A 17,819-nucleotide genomic window follows, 5' to 3' on the forward strand; every position below is an offset into this window, starting at 1 on the left:
GTATAAAACCTACCAAAATGTGATCTTGAAATCACACTCCACAAACTGGACATATCCATCAATTTAGCCACTTACAGGTCTCAAACTTTTATTTGAATCCTGTATCTCACATACATTCAGTTTCCTTTGAGTCATCTACATGTACATACATGCCTAGGTTTTTATGCTCACTTACATCCCCATACTCACATGACATACTAAATGTAACATTATAATAAAAATAATATATATACTGAAAAAGAACACCTTTGCAAATGTAATTAAATTTTATTTTTAAATACAATGGATTATTGAAAGCTGAGAGATGTTTCAAATAGTAGAATGCCTGCCTAAAGAGCATGTTTCTTATTCCAAAAATCATTTCCATTCTTCCTTCTCCCACATAAGAACAAAAATAACTACAGAATTAACTACCTGTTCCTTAATCACTCATTGAAGAAAGAAACTGTAATACACACACACACACACACACACACACACACACACACACACACATACACACACACGCAATGATATACTATTTAGCCACACATAATTGTGAAATCATATCATATTCAAGAAAATAGAATTGGAGAGAGAGTTCCGGGAAGATGGCGGAGGAGAAGCTGGAATCTGAACAAGCTCTTGCATAGAAAACAGTTTCAGAGTTCCAGTGAACAGTCCCAAGCCAGAGAATCACACCAAGTGTGCCATCAGAGGACAGAGAGTTAGTGAAGAGAGGGGAAGCCAAGCAGACACATCTGAGCAGCTGCCGCTGCGGCGGCAGGGTCGCAGAGGCGACCACCGCCGCGGAGGCATACCTGAGACGCAGTCCGGGACGAAGGAGCCAGACGCAGCAGACAGCGGATTCTACTCAACACCAGCAAGAACCGACAAGGAGCGGACAACTTCATCCTGCACTTTGCAGACCAGAGACGACCCGGGATCCAAGACTCCGCGTGAGTAGAAGCCCCAATTCCTCACTCCTTCTCTGGGAGCAGAGGAGGGAAGGCCACCCCTCCCCCCCCAGCACCGGTGATCTCCATCTTGGATACCGACAAAGCTCGGAGGAGTGGCTAGCTCCAGCTCAGGCCTTGGAATAAAACGAGTCATTTAGCAGGTCACAAGAACTTAAGGGCAAAGTGACCTCACAGACTCAGTTCCATCCAGGGAAAAGTCACCCAGCTCAGGCGCCAGCCATTGGAGTGGCTCTCCTCAGAGCCAGAGGCTGCCCCGCCCTCTAGCAGCCACCACAATCAATTGAAAAACAGAAACCCTGAGAATGGCTCCAGGCTGGGTGCTGTGAGTTTTTTTTCACAAAATAGCCCCAGGGAAAAGCTACTGTTCGTTGAAAGGCCTCAACTCTACCCAGAACCTAGCCTCATCACTGCATCCCCCTCTTTTGTGATTCTCAAAGCAGATCACCCTCCCAGTAAACTAACCTGGGAGGGGGATCTCAAAATCTTGGGTAAAGCAGAGCATTTTTCTGCCTGTTCTAACAAACTGACTTAAGAAACCAATCAAGCCACAGGACCTCAAGCTGACCAGAGACTCCAACCAGACTCTGATTACAGACAAAAGGGAGATACAGGACTCTTCCCACCCCTCCCCCCCCCCAAAAAAAAAATCAAAGAACTTTTTTTTTCTTCTTCTTCTTTTCTTTTTTTTCTTTTTCTTGTTTTGTTTTTTTTCATTTTTTGTTACCTTATATATATAAAAAATTTTTTTGCTTTTCTAAAACTTTTATTAATCTTTAATTTTTGCCTCTTCTGAAAAAATAATTGTTTTCCATTAACTTTTTTTTTTTTTCTCCTCTTATAATTTTTATTTTAGGAATACGTGAATGTGTGTTTTCTTTTTTTTTCTTGTCTTCTTTCTTTTTTTCTTTCATTCTTAATTATCTTTTTGTTTTTTTTCTAGCTCTACTGAACTTCTGATCTTTTCTTCTCACTTTCCTATCCTTTCCATCTTTTCCTCTTTGTTCATCTTTATGTGACTTAACTCTTGTCCTGCACATCCTCAGATAAACCCGTAGTTAACCAGTAGACCCTATCCCCCATTGTGTACACACTTAATCCACAAACTTATTACTCAATTCAAAACCTCTGAGACTTAAATTCATTAATAGAAGTACTACCTCTTTATACCTATATAATATTTTAAGCATTTTTTTAAAGCTTTTCTAATCTCCTCTATGTCCCTCCCTTTCTCTCAACATATTCATATTCCTCTATAAATAGATGGTCTTTTAATCTCTAAAATAACATTAATTTTTACGTTTCTATTTTATTTTCTGGTCTCTTTTCATTCCCCTTTCCCTTTCTTCTTTTTCTCTCTCTCTCTACTTACATCCTACCCAACCTATTTCCTGCATTGTGATTAGGACATAGTTAACTCTCCCTGTGCCTCCCCACACCACTCTATTCCAATTTTTACCCACATCTCTCCCTAACCCTAATAATTTCTGGTTTTCCAAATTCTTCTCTGCGCTTCGAAGTCCTTTAACATATAGTTGTTTGATGTCGAATAGATGTATCTGTTGAACTAGATTGTATCTGTAGACTATTGACTGTACAAATGCAAACTTTGGTTGATGGTTGCCTTAAGATAGTGTTCTAGCACAAAACTGGTGCTATCTTCATCTCAAATGGGCAGAGTAAGCCGGAAAAACACAAGAAAAATGGCAAATTCGGGTATCTCAATTCCCAATCCTGATAATCAGGGGTTAGAACAGATAATGAATAATCCAGAGGAGAGTTCCCAAACAGCTCTACAAACACTGCTGGCAAACATGATAAATGAAAAGTTTGACAACGTACAAAGGACTCTGTATGAGCGTGATAGGGAGAGAGGAGGCATCCCAGAAGTTTATACAGGAATATCATAAGCGTGAGGAAGCTACTCAAAAACTGATACAGGATTTGCGTGAACAACTTGAGAATACTCAAAGAGAAAGAGAGGAATGGCGTGAGCAGGCTGAGAACACTCAAAGAGATCTGCAGGAATCCCACGAACGGGAGGAAGCTAATCAAAGAGTAATACAGGAATTGAGAGACCAGGTAGAGAACACACAAAGATCACTAAAGGCATTCATGGAATCCATTAAGAAAGAGCTGAAGGAAGTCAGGGAGACCACAAAGGGAATGCTGAATGGAACCCAACAGAAGGAATGGGGGCCCAAAGAAACCATAACCAATCAACTAAGTGATTTGAGGACAAACACTGAACACCAAATTAAGGAAGTAAAGAAATTCATACAAGACCTAAAACAGAGCTTCAACAAAGAACTTGAAGCCATCAAAGCTGACCAACTAGAAGGAAAAGAGATAAAAAACAAAGTAGAGAGTCTTGACAGCAGGTTAGACCATGCAGAAGATCGAATCTCAGGGATTGAAGACAGCCTAGATATTATAGAGAAAGAACATACAACCATCAAAGACAAGTCCAAGAAAAATGATAGATCTATCCAACACCTGGAAGACACCATCAGAAGGCCTAATCTAAGGATAATGGGTGTAGAGGAGCACCTAGAAACAGAAGTTAATGGTCTAGGAAATTTGTTTAACAGGTATCCTAGCAGAGAACTTCCCAAACATGCAAAAAGATAGGCCTGTCCAGATACAAGAAGCCTTTAGAACCCCAAATAGACAAGACCAGAATAGGACATCCCACCGTCACATTATAATCCACACAGGATCAACTCAGAACAAGGAAAAGATCCTTAAAGCTGTCAGAGAGAAAAGGGTAATCACTTATAAAGGGAAACCAATTAGAATCACCTCAGATTTCTCAGCAGAGACAATCAAAGCAAGAAGAGCCTGGAATGATGTATGCCATGCCCTAAAAACAAACAACTATCAACCAAGAATACTGTACCCAGCTAAACTCTCCTTCATAACTGAAGGCCAAATAAAAACCTTCCATAGCAAAGAAAAATTGAAACAATACATCTCCACCAAACCAGCCCTACAAAAGATTCTTAAAGATGTCCTACACATAGAAAACCAACAAGACCGCAATAAAGGCCAAGAAACTGCACCCAAACTGAGAATCCAAGAACCATAGGAAGAACCCAGTTTTCGCAGCCCCCAAGAAGGTAGATAACATGGCAGGAACTCCCAAATACCTCTCAGTCCTATCTCTTAATGTTAACGGACTGAACTCTCCAATTAAGCGACATAGACTATCTAGTTGTATTAAAAAACAAGACCCTTCTATCTGCTGCCGGCAGGAGTCACATCTTGCCCGTAAAAACAAACACATTTTCAATGTTAAAGGCTGGAACAAAATCTACCAAGCAAACGGCCCCCATAAACAGGCGGGAGTTGCAATCCTAATGTCAAATAAAATAGACTTCAAATTAAAATTCGTGAAAAGAGATAAAGAAGGTCGCTACATACTAATTAAAGGATCTCTCCTTCAGGAGGATATTACAATTCTAAATATCTATTCGCCAAACAATGGAGCACCCAAATTTATCAAAGAAACACTACTTTCCCTCAAATCCCATATAGATCCAAAGACATTAATTGTTGGGAATTTTAACACACCACTCTCCCCACTAGATAGATCAACTCGGCAAAAACTCAACAGAGAAACCGCAGATCTAAACAGCTGCATAGATCAACTAGACTTAACAGACATCTACCGAACATTTCACCCAGCAGCATCAGAATACACGTTTTTCTCAGCAGCACATGGAACGTTTTCTAAAATAGACCACATTTTAGGCCACAAAGCAAACTTGTCTAAATTCAGAAACATTGAAGTTATACCTTGCATTCTCTCTGACCACAAGGGAATAAAGTTTGAACTCAACACCAAAAGCCACCAAAGAAAGTCCAGTATTACATGGAGGCTGAACAACACACTGCTGAATCATGAGTGGGTCATGGAAGAGATTAGAAAGGAAATTCAAATGTTCATGCTATTCAACAAAAATGAACACACAAAATACCAGCTCCTCTGGGACACAGCAAAGGCAGTACTCAGAGGCAAGTTTATAGCTCTGAGCTCCTACATCAACAAATTGGAGAGATCTGAAACTAACAATTTAATGACACATCTAAACCTCCTTGAAAAAGAGCAGCAAGATAAACCCCAATCCAGTAGACGGAAAGAAATAATCAAAATTAAATCAGAATTAAATGAATTAGAATCCAAAAAAACTATAGAGAATCAACAAAACAAAGAGTTGGTTCTTCGAAAAACTTAACAAAATTGACAGACCCTTAGCAAATCTTATCAGAAAAAGAAGAGAACACACCCAAATTAATAAACTCAGAGATGAGAATGGAAACATCACCACGGAAACAAGCAAGATTCAGAACATTATAAGGGAATAATTCTCAAAACTTTATGCTAATAAGTTTGAGAACTTGACAGAAATGGACCTCTTCCTAGCAAATATTGACATGCCAAAACTAAACCAAGATGAGGCAAACTATCTTAACAGGCCCATATCAAGCATTGAAATAGAAACAGCAATAAGAGACCTCCCAGCTAAGAAAAGTCCAGGACCAGATGGTTTCACAGCGGAATTTTACAAGGCCTTCAAAGCAGAGCTCACACCAATTCTCCTCCAACTCTTCAATGAAATTGAAAGAGAAAGCCCAGTACCGAACACATTCTATGAAGCCATCATAACCCTCATCCCAAAACCAGGCAGGGACTCATCAAAGAAAGAGAACTATAGACCCATTTCTTTGATGAACATTGATGCAAAACTTCTCAACAAAATTTTGGCCAACCGACTTCAACAATTCATCCAAAAAATCATACACCACGATCAAACAGGATTCATTTCAGGGATGCAAAGCTGGTTCAATATTCGCAAATCAATTAATATTATTCATAACATCAACAGGAGCAAGAATAAGAACCACATGGTTATCTCAATAGACGCAGAAAAAGCATTCGAAAAGATCCAACACCCCTTTATGATGAATGTTTTGGAAAAATTATGAATCCATGGAACATTCCTCAATACAATAAAGTCTGTATATGACAAACCTACAGCCAGCATTATACTCAATGGTGAAAAACTAAAGCCATTTCCTCTTAACTCAGGAACAAGACAAGTATGCCCACTCTCTCCACTCCTCTTCAATTTAGTATTAGAATGCCTAGCTACAGTAATAAGACAAGATGCAGACAGAAAGGGGATCCAAATAGGGAAAGAAGAAATAAAACTCTCCCTCTTTGCAGATGACATGATCTTGTATTTAAAGAATCCCATAGACTCCACTCCCAAATTACTCAAGCTGATTCAAAACTTTGGCAAAGTATCAGGTTATAAAATTAACCCCCCAAAATCAATGCCTTTTCTGTATGCCAACAATGAGAAAACTGTGGCTGAAATTAGGAAAGCAACTCCATTTGTAATAGCCCCACAAAAAATAAAATACCTAGGAATTAACTTAACTAAAGAAGTGAAGGACCTCTATGATGAAAACTTTAAAATCTTGAAAAAGGAAATCAACACAGAACTTAAAAAATGGCAAAACCTCCCATGCTCCTGGATTGGAAAGATTAACATCGTGAAAATGGCAATACTTCCCAAGGCTATCTACAAATTCAACGCAATACCTATCAAAATTCCACCCTCATTCTTCAAGGAAATAGAAGAGGCAATCCAAAAATTCATATGGAACAATAAAAGACCCCGAATAGCCAAAACGCTCCTCAACTGAAAGAACACTGCTGGAGGAATATCAATACCAAATTTCAAACTCTACTTTAAAGCCATAGTAATCAAAACAGCTTGGTATTGGCATAAGAACAGACCTCAGGACCAATGGAATAGAATTGAAAACCCAGAAATGAACCTACAGACCTATAGCCATCTAATCTTCGATAAGGGAGCTAAAACAATAGAATGGAAGACAGACAGCCTCTTCAGTAAATGGTGCTGGCAAAACTGGTTAACTACATGTAGAAAACTAAAGCTAGATCCTTATATATCACCCTGCACCAGAATCAACTCCAAATGGATCAAAGACCTTGAACTCAAAGCAGACACTCTGAAAACATTACAGGATGGAATAGGAGAAACCCTGGGTCTCCTTGGCTCAGGTCGAAATTTTCTGAATAGAGACCCGGAAACACAACAAATCAAAGAAAGGCTGGACAAATGGGATTGTATAAGGTTGCAGAGCTTCTGCAGGGCAAATGACACAGCTAGCAAGATCAATAGAAAGCCCATGGACTGGGAGAAGATCTTTACTAGTCATACAACGGACAAGGGTCTCATATCTAAAATATACTTGGAACTCAAAAAATTAAACCACCCAACAACAAATCCTCAAAGAAACAACTGCCCAATAAGTAAGTGGGCGAAAGACTTATAGAGAAGCTTCTCGGAAGAAGAAAGAAGGATGGCCAATAGACACATGAAGAAATGTTCAACATCCCTAGCCATAAAAGAAATGCAAATCAAAACAACATTGACATATCACCTCACTCCAGTTAGAACAGCAAAAATCAAGAACTCTAACAACAACAGATGCTGGAGGGGATGTGGACAGAAAGGAACCTTACTTCATTGTTGGTGGAAATGTAAACTTGTTCAACCACTTTGGAAAGCAGTATGGAGGTTCCTCAAAAGACTCCACATAGAGCTCCCCAATGACCCAGCAATCCCACTTTTGGGCATTTACCCAAATGATCACAAACAAGGCCACACTAAAGCTACCAGCACAACTATGTTTATTGCAGCATTATTTACCATAGCTAAGACATGGAACCAACCCAGATGCCCCTCAGTAGATGAATGGATCAAGAAGATGTGGTATATATACACAATGGAATTCTATGCCTCCATCAGAAAGAATGACATTTCCCCATTTGTTAGGAAATGGAAAGGCTTGGAAAAAATTATATTAAGGGAAGTAAGCCAGGCCCAAAGAAACATAGGTCCCATGGTTTCCCTTATTTGCAATATCTAGTATAGGTATGAGTCAAGCGGAAAAAGTCAGATAATGTGATGTTAGGAAAACGAATCCTCAAATATGTATTTTAATGTTTTTGTTTCTTTCATGCATGTGTTTCTAACACATTTATAAGATTATTTCTTTGTTGCTTTGTATGTCCCTCCCCCACAGTGTAACCCCCGCTTTCACTATATTTGATGTCAGTATAACATGTGGAGGAGATGGGGACAAACAAGTCGTTTAAGGATTCAGGTGGACCTGTTGCAACAATGAGAAGTACAAAATGTCATGTCAAAACCAGCTTTACAATGTCGGTTGGGGGGGTGGGGGGGTATGATTGGGTGGGAGGGAGGGGGGAGGCTGGGAAGGGAGGTGAAGGGTAAACAAAGGAGGAGGCTGCAATGCTTGGTAAGAAATGTATGCATTATCCTGCCCATGTAATTGTAACCCCTCTGTACAGTATGTTCTCAAATAAAATTAAATTAAATTAAAAAAAAAAGAAAATAGAATTGGAAACTTTCATATTAAAGCAATTAGCGATGCTGTGAAAAACAAATATTAGATTACTCATATGCAGACTCTAGATGCAGAAAATAATATGAATGACCCAGGTGTAAAATATGGAAATGATTAAGTTTGGAAAAAAGTAAGAGAGGAGATGAAGAGAAATATTGTGGAGTAAATATGTTCAAATATTTCATAAGTTAGTATGAAGACATAATAAAAAATAAGTATAAAAATAGGATAATGAAATTAATAAAAGGAATAAAATTTAACAAGCTACATTATGTAAACATATGTGTATAACACAATAAAATACTTTTGTGAAATTAATATTTGCTAATAAAAAGTAAAATTCATTCCAGTTGTTATAGATTCATATGTTAGTTTGCATTTTTAGCTCAGATATTTCCCTGATAAAGTAAATGGAGAAATAGGTTTTGCTCATTTAGAAGGACAACCTTGTCTAATTAGCATTAAAGTATTCTAGATAATTACTGTCAATGTTAAATTGTTCAAATTATTATATTAGAATATTTCCAATTAACTCATCAAAATATTACTCTATAGGATAATACTTTTTGCTATTTATTGAATATTTTTCTGCTCAATTATTATATACCATTTTCTGAATGCAGTTTGGTATATGTAACTAGGATATGTTATACCTGACCAGGAAATCAATTATTCAAACAGTTTTTATCAAAAATGACTATAACGAAATAAAGAGATAAATCCAAATTATGTATATTTGAAGACAATATTTGCTTAGTCCTCTTCTCACATTCTTCATTCCTTTTTTGAGAATAATACACATTGTAAAGGAATGCTTAACATGTTTTAGAGAGATAGGTTGATTTTAGTCGAATGAGTTGCTCTATGCTGCAGTTTGGTTTACTTTTTATCCAGAAGAGCTAAATTCTTACCTTATGATTTTCCTTAGACTTTATACTCAGGTTTAACCTCTGATGGGTGACAGATAAAGGTATACACATTTTTTAACAGTGGCTAAATTTAGGTTGAGAAATCTATGTACAACTTTACTCATGCAGATAGATCTCATCAGTCATGAGACTACAATATCAAAATGTTAACCTATGCTTCCTGAAATAATGCTGATGAGATTTTATGTATTATAAACAGTGGTTATTAGCATTTGTTTTGTAAACAACATCATTTCATGGGTTAGGAACTGAAGTGACATATTATACCCACAACAAAATTTAAGGAGGCATCCAAAATTAGTTACCAAGATATAAAACATTTCACACAATGTTTTAAAAATGCAAGACAAAGGAAATAATTTATGAAAAAAGCCAACATTTAAAATAAATACAGAATCATTATGACTGATTTTTCTTTTTATCCCAGTTGCAATACGGATTGCATGATAACTTTTCTAGTTACATGTTTAGTTAGGTCTTGATATTTAGTTGGAGAATTTATGTTCTTTCATATATTCATTTGTCAGAACAAACAGGAAATGAATTCCATGCCAGAGTCAACATCCATAATAATTTTAGAGTTGTATTCTACTACTTTGCCAAAGTTTCAAATCAGCTCGAGTAACTTGGGTCTTCTTTGGATCTAACTAATTAGGTATACAATTTGGTCAGTACTAGATTTTGACCACCATTTATTAAAATATTATTTTTCAGAAACTACTACTATTTTCTCTTTTCATGAGATTTTTAATTTCATTTACATAATGTGCTGATGTTTTTCTTTAGATAATCCACATTCAGTCTTCTAAAAACAGTATAATTTGGAGTATTTTTAAATTATGTACACTCATGTACACTGCTCAGATTCTATTTTTTGCACATTTTGTTCTTGTTAAGTCAGTAGTATTTAGTTCTCATTATGGATATTTTGGAATTACTAATTGCATTTTGGAATTTTTAAGAATGTTATGATTTTTGTGATTTACTACTGTAGCATTTTTTCTTTTAAATATGTGTAGATCTTACTTTACGTACAGTTACATTTGTTTTAAACAATTTGATCCATTCAAGGGATTTTCTACATTAGGTTGATCCAGATGAATTTAATTACAAATTAACACAACCTTATTTCTGAGAGACAGTTATACTTATAGCTCTACTTAAATTAACATGTGTTTGAAGGTTTTGTAGTTTAAAAAAATAAGCTGGGCACATGTTTTTGTTCCTGGGGAAGTTACAATTTTGTTGGTTGTTTTTCCAACTGTGATGACTTCAACTTATGTGTGCACTTTATTTCAATTGTTTTGTGCCTATATTTTGTTTCATATAACGGAAAATACAAAAAGAATCAGTGATTTAGAACTTTTCCAAATAGAATTCTAAGAGAGACACTTGAAATTTTGTGACAACTGGGAAAAGGGACGTCTTCTTAGTGGAGGGGTTAACAGAATAACAGAGACATTGTTTGATGAGATTTGAATTCTGCCACTTCCTGCCTCACTATTTCCAATGGTATGACTTCACCGTATTTATTGGAAAGAAAATAATTTTGTCTGTATGAATTCACAGTTTTTGGTTTAATTGGGCCACACTACACATTCATATTTGATTTTACCTCTAAAATCATTTCTCCTTAGTTTAAAACCACAGATGTGAATTTATAATGTAAAATAGCACCTAGAATTCATATGAAATGGTCCAAATTATTTAAAATGTAATGATTATAGTGTGTGAGATTGTATGTAATAATTGATTTTGGGGAAAGTCAATTACAGTGGATTTTTGGGAAATAATAGAGTAATAGAATTATATTTGATTCTATAAAAAATTCACAGTTACATCTAAAAATAACTCAGTTATAAGCTAATTCTGAAAAAATAAGATTGTTTACAGGAAAAAGCTAGAAGTTACAATAAGATTGCTTTTTAAAAATTGGCTTGGATCTGGACTTTGGTAGCTCATGCCTGTAATCCATGCTACTCAGGAGTCTGAGATCTGAGAGTAGTGGTTGCAAGCCAACCTGGGCAGAAAAGTCTGTGAGACTCTTATCTCCAATAAACCACCTTAACACCAGAAATGTCACTGTGGCTCAAGAGGTACAGTGGTAGCTTTGAGCTGAAGAGCTGAGGGACAATGACCAAGCCTAGAGTTCAAGGCTCACAACCAACCAAAAAATTGACATGGAGTTTTACTATATTATTTCATGATTTTTTATGCATGGTTGTTCAGTGAAAATGTCATTGGTTTTTATATTTTGTGTTGGCATAAAATGAGCCTACTATTGTCCTAAATTAATCAAAAAAATTTCCTATTCAATGACTGCATAAATTTTTTGGGTAATGGTTAAAATCAAGTTGCCTTTTTGAAATAAAATATTTATATCACCCCCCAAAAAAGAGGAACAAAGTGAAATAAATGCCAGAAACTTACTCTGTAAATCTTAATGGACTAATAGCCTGTCAGTTTGTTTTAACTTTTAATCAAAAATTAAAGTAATACTGGGTAATATGAACCCATTTAAATTTCTTTATCCTTGTCATTTAAGATTCACTTTAAAAAGAAGTTCAACAGGTCAGTGTTTTTTCCTTACTTTTCCAAAGAAATGATCATTTCATCATTATAGTGTATAGCACAATTTACTCAGAAAGCATTTCTTAAGGAAAAAGATTTTTTCCCATTCTATGGTTTGCTTCAGTCTATATTTAAACTGCATACCACAACTTACCCACCCTATTGTCTGTCTTTTCATTTGAAACCTTTCAAAAGTTTTCCTTCCCTGGTGTGTCAGCCAGCAAAGTTTTACAAAACAGCATGCTTTCATTCATTGTGCTTTCCAAAATATATCTCACAAATGCCAACAATGAAACACAGTCTGAAACATCTGTGGACTTTTCCACTTTTAGTGGAAAAATCACTTAGAACCAGCTGTTGACATTAATTGCTCTGTCAATTCCATGCTTTAGAACAGCTGCATTTGACAATGGCGCACTTGCTAATTCATTTACCACATCTGGTTTGTTTTCAGGAAGGACTGTGTTCATGGAAGATGGTAATAGATGAGTTTTGCAATTATGTAGTTTAATAGAGCTCTGAGTTGTGGATATAGAACATCCATTTCAGTGATTAAATATTTAAATTAAATCCCATAAAGTATATTCCTTCAATTTTCTGGGTAAAGTGTTCCACAATCTAGGTATATTTAAAGAAATATTATATGTTGTTTCCTTGGTGACAACGTAATTGGAGGACTTAAAATTTTATATACCATGGCCGTCTTAAATGAGGTAGATGTACTTGGGTTGGCATGCAAAACTTTTGGTAAGTAAGATAAGTGCTCTACCACTGAGCCACCTTCCCAGCCCTTCATGCATGCAAAACTTTTGGGACAGCATTAATGTTTGAATCTTGGATAGGATTTGATTGGGAATTTTGGCAGACTTTCATAGTATAAGAAGAAAAACGAAAGGCAATACTAATATTTTTTTGGGGGGGTCCGGTTGTGGGGTCTGAACTCTGGGCCTGGGCATTGTCGCTCAGCTATTAAGCTCAAGATCAGTGCTCTCCCACTTGAGCCACAGCACCACTTCTGGCTTTTTTCTTTTTGTTTATGTGGTGCTGAGGAATCGAACGAAGGTCCTCATGAATGCAAGGCAAGGGCTCCACAACTAAGCCACCTTTCCAACCCCAGTAATTCTTTTCTCTGCTACATTGTTATATTAGTTTATTCAAACACACACATACACACATACAAACACACAGATACACACATTTGTAGTATAAAGACCAACCCCATCTGCAAGGAAATATTTTAATAGGAATTCCATAAAATATTTAGTCTGCTGAGTTCTGATTAGAATTTACAGAAATATCTACTTGCTTCTTACCCTGGACAAGTCATTATCATTTGTGAAGATGTTGCCAATTGACTTTAGAATGCCCCAGAAAGATCTATTTGTTAAAGAAAAATGACTTTCTATTTCCTCCCAGACTGTGGAGAATATTTGAATAGTTCTGGAGATTAAGTTCTTCAGCGTGAAAGCTATGAGAACTTAGACTCGCAACTACTTCCTTATTTTATCTTTTATTCAGTCTAGGTCAAAAACTTTTCTCTTTGACATACTCCCCATCTTGCCGTTGTCTAGTCACAGGCTCCCAAAGCAATAAAACCAACTGAACATACACTAAAATCTTCAAACTTGTAAATCTGGATAAGCATTTCTGTTTAATAAGTCGACAACATTACTTATTATGGTAGGATATAAAGCTAACACAGAAGTCTAGTCTTTCTAACAACGTAGAGTATATTAAGTTATGCTTCATTATAAAATATCTAACTCCATGTTTTATTTTGTGTTTTTGTTTCTGTTGATCCCAGGGCTTAAACTCAGGGCCTGGATGGTGTTTTTGTGTTCTAAGCCAGTGCTCGACATACAATCTGAAATGGAACTCCATTTGTCCTGGTGGTTAATTGGAGTTAAGAATCTAAAGAACTTTCCTATGCAGGCTGGATTTGAACTGTGACCTTCAGATCTTAGCCTCTTAACTAGCTAAGATTACATCCTTGAGCCACCAGTGCCTACCCATGTTGCATATTTTGTGTAATTCAAATTTTCAGTATTGTATAGATGCTCATACTACAATATAAAATAACTTATCCTAGTTTTCACTGTATTTGATGTTGGTATAATTTGTGGAGGGGAAGGGAAAAACCAAATTGTTTAAATAAGGATAAGGTGGACCCAGTGCAAAAATGAGATGTACAAGATGTTATGTAGAAAAACGAAATGTACAACTTTGGCTCAAGATGGGAGAGAGGGTTGGGAAGGGGAGATGGAAAGAGATGATAAAGGGATAGAAAGGAGGAGGTAACAATGCTTGATAAGAAATGTACTCATTACATTGTGCCTGTAATTGTAAACCCTCTGTATGTTATTTTCACAAAAAAAAACCTAAAAACATAATAAGGATATTTGTAAAGTATATAATGAAGGAAGAATTTGAATCCTTTACAAAATCTATGCAAAATCTATGCTAAACTATCTATATTTTACTGTACCTTTCCTGCAGCCAGTTTGATATAATTTAATACCTGTCACGCAGTTTCTCTATATTCTACTGGAGATTTAATTTTTGTTGTATGTATGTATATGTATATTTATATGTATATATCTATCTATCTGTATATGTCCCAATGTGGATCATCAAACTTGAAACTTTGCTTTTTTTTATTTTTTTTTTGCTGTTCAGCAGTTAACCTGGTCGGCTCAATCTGTGACAATATCTGTGCTCATTCTGATCATTCCTTTATTTACCACACCATCAGCCTTTTAAAATCAGCTTTATTTCCAGACATGATTACCAATCAGTCCAACCAATATACACCCAGAGGATTTTAATAAAACAAGCTTTAAGGAAGGAAGATAACATGAAGTGACAACTACAAAATTTCTACAGAGACCTGACATCTTTCACATTTCTGCCTTCCTCCTGATACTTAAGCAAGCATTGACTAACACCATAAATAATACTGTAATTATAACTTAAAGATCAGTGTTTTTGCAACCTGAGGCCTTCTTTTCCATGATTTTTGACATAAAATTTTATGAGACTTTTTTGATTGTGATGGGATTCCATCCAAAACAAAGCCATGTATATCAAGAAAGCCAATGTTTTCAACTCAGAGTACTAAACAAAAGAGGGAGAAAGTTAAGGTTAGCTATATATGTTAAGCACAAATATAGGCAATATCAAGATGTTTTGTAATTGTAAACTTTTACTGGATAAAATCCCTTAATTATATAATATTATCTACTTGGAAAACAGAGCTTAGATAATTCTAGTTCCAGGCAAAATGTTTTATGCTTGTGTTAGGAGGACCTCAGTCCAAGCTGTCCCAGGCATAGTGATACTACCTCAAAATAAGCAATCAAATTGTAATCTGCAGGTATGGTAGTAGTAGAGATGCTGTTTCACAAGTATAGGTTTTAAGTTCAATCCTCCAGTAGCTCTGGGAATTTAAATGTGGCATGTCTAAGGTCAAGACCTCATACTTTTCTTACAAGTTCTAATAAAACCTTTACCTATTTTGCTATTTTTTAAAAGTATAACCATAACTTACATGCCCCAAACAAATAATTTCTTATTAGAGATTTTTTTCTATCTATTAAGTAATATGTTATGTCCCACTGAAATCAGACTAAATATAAAAAACCCATTGTCTTACAAAGTGACTGCATATGGAAACAGAATCTCAAAGGTAGCATTTAAGTTGAAGTCTACTCCAAGAGAAGCAGAATGCCTTGAATATGCCAAGTAAAGAGGAATCAGAAGCCAACTCTATTCTTGGAGTTCTAATTCCACCAATTCAGAGACAATGTATTTACAATGTTAATGCTACCCTATCTGTGGTAGTTTATTATTGTAATTACTAGCAAACATGTGGAAGCTATAAGACACGAAAAGTCATTGACTCTTCGGATCCAACACTCATCTCTATAATCCTAGTGATTAAGAAGTATGAGACTTGGGGGATAATGGTTTTTAGGCTGGTAGGAAAGTTCATGAGGTTCTATCTCCAATTAACTACAAAAATTTCTGGGCTGGGGCATGGTTCAAATAGTATACTGACTACTGTTAGCAAAAAAAAAAAAAAAAAAACTGAGAGCATGATGTATGTTCAAGCCCCAAACTGGCAAAAAGAAAGAGTCCTTAGAAGAATACTATGAGAAGCAGAATTATAAATAGGAAAGCAGAAACAAAACAAATAAACTTATTGATATAGGCAAAGCTCCTCAATGTGAAATATGGCACAAACTGTAATATTTAGGGTTTTCCTTCCTATACAGTAGAAATAAATGGCATTTTTACTTGGCTAAACTAAAATATAAAACTGTATGCAATAAATAATTACATTACTTTTATGTTTCCATAATTTAACTTGTTTTCCTAAATATTTCTCGAATAGTGTAGCTTTTGAAAATCAAGAAATTTTGCATTTTCATATATGATACATATCTTTCCAAGTGTTGTCTAAAATTGATCTACGCTGAAATGATTGCCATTGACATCTTTCTCAATATATTTACACTTTAAGCTGAACTTCCACAAAACTCATGCCCAAAATATAAAATTTTAGTTTGTTCATGCAAACATAGGAACATAAACTTATGTCTAAAAATGTTAATTACTTTTATCTGCTGTCATTAATGAAGTATAACTAATAGAATTAAGTATATACGCTGAGGGAAATAAGATACAACCTTCTAAATACAGACTTGCAGTCACACACACAATCACACACGCACAAATATATATTTACCACTTTGACTCAGGTTAGATTCCTGACACTGGGTGTCAGCAGTGATCCAATAATCAAATTTTCCTGCCAGACATAAAATACATTCATAATTCCACACAGACAAAAACACCAGATCACTCAAAATAATGAGAATATTTAACAGAACCAGCCAGCACTTGAGCCATCTACTCCCTGATTTCATTCATGATGATGCATTTTTCATATCATAATTAAAAATATTTTTGTCTCTGATTAGCAGAAAAACATATGCTATCATATAATAGAAATTGTAGGTAAAATTACTTGTAATCTTTAATATATCTTTTTTTTTTTTTTTTTTTTTTTCCGCTTATGTGGTGCTGAGGAATTGAACCCAGGGCCTCATGCATTGCAAGGCAAGCGCTCTACCACTGAGCCACCTTCCCAGCCCCTTTAATATATCTTATCAAAGACTTCTGTTTCCTTCTTGCAGAGTTTTTCTGGCATTTTGCCCTAAAGTATATAATTAAATTACAAAGGACATGCCATATACTTTAATTCATTTTTCCTAAAGGTTATGCTATGGAGTTGAATCTTATTTGTTTGCTTATTCTAAATTAAATATTCTCAACAACTTGAATTATTGTTTATGTTACTCCTAATCCATTTGAAATATCAAATAGAACTGGAAATTCCCCTCGGCAATGATTTGTGAATATCATTAATGGTTGTGGAGGGATGACGGATTTGGATTATCTAGAGTGCATTAAAAATGACACTGTTATTCAAAGGGCTGATCATTTAGGCAGCTTTTAAAGTGTGGTCTTTTTATTTCATCTAAGAAGATAACAGTATGCTTTTCATCACATTCTTGCTGGCAGTAGAATTATTTCTTTGTACAGTTGATGTCCAGCTGCGACTTTAGTGAAACCTACAAACAACTGCACAGCTGTCTGCTCTAGATTTTGAAATTTTCTTCCTGTAGCCCTTGTGATTTGAGCCCAGATTCATGGGATAGTCACATAATCCACAATAACAGAGCAACACAAAGACCACGTGAAAAATGAGGTTGAATTTTTTCTTTGTTGTTTCCTTTTTTAATGTCTTTTAAGGAGCTAAGGGTGTTTATTTCTCATGATTTTTGATATAACTTAAATAAATTTTCCAGATTTTTCAAATAAAATAAAG

The sequence above is a fragment of the Dipodomys spectabilis genome, unplaced genomic scaffold (genome assembly GCF_019054845.1).
Source record: "Dipodomys spectabilis isolate Male_0828 unplaced genomic scaffold, ASM1905484v1 ptg000386l, whole genome shotgun sequence".
Taxonomy (NCBI): Eukaryota; Metazoa; Chordata; class Mammalia; order Rodentia; family Heteromyidae; genus Dipodomys; species Dipodomys spectabilis.